A 3,465-nucleotide genomic window follows, 5' to 3' on the forward strand; every position below is an offset into this window, starting at 1 on the left:
CACACACACACACACACACACACACACACACACACACACACACACACACACACACACAAACAGTACAGTCATGCCTGAAAGTGTTGGCACCCCTGAATCTTTCCAGCCAATGAAGTTTTTCTCCAAGAAATATATTAGTTATACATGTTTCGTTATACACGTGTTTATTTCCTTTGTCTATTGGAACAATACAAAAAACAGCCCATTTTTGGAGTCTTGCATGAAACTATATAAATATTGGCGGGGGGGGGGGGGGTTGTGTTTTGTGCTCTTCCAATACACACAAAGAAAATAAATACGTTGTATAATTGTAAAAATTGGCCGGCTGTGGCAGAGTGGTTAGGGGAGTCATCCTGGAACTGGAAGGTTACCAGTTCGATTCCCCATTCCAGCTGTCTCAGTTGTTGTGTCTTTGGGCAATAATGCCTCTGATGTGTGTCCCATCAGTGTATGAATGTGATTGGCACTGATTAGTCTCCATAGCTGATTGTACACGTTAGCTTTGTAGAGACCTAACAGAGTGCTGTGTGAATGGGTAAATGAGGACACAGATTGTGGTGTGAAGAGCTTTGAGTGTCCTGGATGGGTAGAAAGGCACTGTACAATTTACCATTTATTAAAAAAAACATGTGTAACTTTAATAGTTTTCTTGGGGAAAAACTTCATTGGCTGGAAAGATTAAGGGGTGCCAACACACTGTACCTATACATACATACTTTGTGTGTGTGTCTATATTCATTCATTTAGACACACACAGTATTTATAGACATATAAAAATACACATTTATATGCATGTATTTATATGTATATGTAGATATATATAAGTGATTTTCTTCCGTATTCTCAGAACCTGAAGTACCTGTGACATGTCTATCTTTCAAATACAAAAAGTAAAAAAAAAAGTCTTCATATTTAGGAAAATTGGCATAAAACACATGATTTAACCCACTTTGTCACATAACTGGCATATTTTCCTTTGAATTTGGCTCATCTAAAGTGAAACAGGAAGTGACATCAAGGGGGAACTCATTAAGAAAGAAAACTCCCTGGTCTTTGTTCATTAAAACAATGTTATTGAACTCTGATGTTTCTTCATTTCTTTCTTATAGGAACTAAAATTATCTACAGAAACATCAGAAGATTCCCTGCTGTCTGTGTTGTTAGCCGTTGTAGCAAAGCTCTGTTCACATGCAGATGTTCCCCTTTGACATCACTTCCTGTTACTTCACACAAATATCTCAACAACTGTTCATCTCAGTGGTGTGAAATTGCTTTTACAATATATTATTCATGTCATCTTTGCAAAAGTGTAATCACATTTACCACAAAAATTTGATGTCACAGGCACTTTAAACAAATGATCAACAGATGCCAACCTTTCCTAAAATAAACCTTTATTATATAAAATGCTTTGATACAAAAAGTGATGTGTAACTTACAGAGAGCATTCTAAGCTGAGACACAAAGTTCAGAGTTTTACTGAGATAGTGGTTTACAGCCCTTTACATCTTAGTGTTTTGCTGGTTATAGTACCCACTGACATGTTGGACAGTCAGACGCTGCTTAAAGACGATCCTCATCACTCACGTTTATTAGGATTGGTTAGAGGATGATGAAACAATCTCACAGCAAGTTCCTGATGTTTGTCTTTAAAGAGCTGGTAAAGTCATCTCTCAGTTGAACCGGTACCAAGAAGGATCCTGAAAAACTCGAGGACCGTCAGTGTGGGGCTTCCCTAAACTACATATCAGAAACACTTCCTCACTGGAACAGAGCAAAAACTAGATTATATAAATGATGATTCTGGTCCCCATCTGAGAGTTTTATTCTTGTACTTCATATGTCAGTTCATTAAAAAAAGTAATTTATGTATTTATATATAAACAGTAGGGGGTGTAAATGTTCCAGTCATGATTCAGTACAGCTCCAGCACAGCAGGAAGAAGAAAATAACAAAAACAGAAAAAAACACACCATCTTTGTTAGTGTGGAACAGGAAATGTCAGTAAGTGTCAACTGATGTCTTCACTGCAGAATTATAATAAACCCCAATTCAGAAAAATGTTGGGATGTAAAGGTAAATAAATACAGAATTGTTTGCAAATCTCAAATACCCTTATTTTATTCACAATGGAACAAAATAAATATTTCAAATGGTTCATTTTTTTTATTTGAAGGCGGCAACATCCCAAAAAGGTTGGACAGAGGCAACAAATGGCTTAAAAATTAAGTGATAAAAAACAGCATTTTGGCCCAATTTACATTATTAAAAAATAACATTTTAGAGCATGTGTCAAATGTCTCCCAATAGCCTTTTATGTGGCTCACAAGAGCTTCAAAGATTTATTAATGTCCTAAAATAAGCGTGTGCTTCTTTAAAGCCAGCATTGACCATAAACTACATTTCCCATAATGCATGTTGATTATTTTATTAGCAATATGACTGCATCCCACCACTAGGTGGAGCTGCACATGGTTCAACTGTGTAAAATCTATATTTAGTTTCATTTTTGCTGGCTGCTTTTGCTGCAACCCAGTTATACTGGGAAATGGGAATTTCCCACTTACAAGTTGTGAATTTTAACTGGAAGGACGCTCCAGTGGGAACTCCCTGTCGGAAAATGGTACGGCGCTGAATTCACCAAACCTCAATAGTGAGTAAAATTCTTATTTTTACTTTAAATAATATTTCTGTATCATTCATTTCACATTTATTCGTACACGTAGTATTTTTCAGTGTTTATAAGAGCACACGTTAAAACTGTTTCTATGCAGGACATACCAGGTAGAGCTCAGTTATTGTTTGTTAGCAGTGCTCAGCTGTAGCAACGAGATGAGAAATGTGAAGTTTCATGTTCAGCTGTGTTGCGACTTTTGAAATTTGTGTTGCGACTTTTGAAATTTGTGTTGCGGCTTTTGAAATTTGTGTTGCGGCTTTTGTATTTGTGTTGTGGCTTTCGTATTTGTGTTGTGGCTTTCGTATTTGTGTTATAGCTTTTGTATTTGTGTTGTAGCTTTTGTATTTGTGTTGTGGCTTTTGTATTTGTGCTGACACCTCTGGGCGTTAAACATGAAACATGGACATTTATTACAACCTTAGAGGCTGAACCATAACGCTCATGTGGCGTTTGGTGAAAGTGAGTTTGACATCATTGTTTTGGAGATGGGCAGAGGTTCACCAGTTTGTAAAAATTAGTACAACACTTTTAAAACAATATTCTTAAATGGAAAATTGGGTGTGTTTTGAAAATCCTGCCTCTCTGATGGTATGGTGGTGCCTTAATGCCAGTGGCATGGACAGCTAACACACCTGATGAGGCTCCATCATTTATACAGGTTGAAGTCAGAGCAATAAATTCTCTCATCCATATGATGTCTGTTTTATAGTAAGTCATGCAAATGTAAGCAAAACAACGTGAAAGCAAAAGTTTTGTTGAATAAACCTTCATCTGCACGACTTCACAAT

The sequence above is a fragment of the Austrofundulus limnaeus genome, unplaced genomic scaffold (genome assembly GCF_001266775.1).
Source record: "Austrofundulus limnaeus strain Quisiro unplaced genomic scaffold, Austrofundulus_limnaeus-1.0 Scaffold67, whole genome shotgun sequence".
NCBI classification, from domain to species: domain Eukaryota; kingdom Metazoa; phylum Chordata; class Actinopteri; order Cyprinodontiformes; family Rivulidae; genus Austrofundulus; species Austrofundulus limnaeus.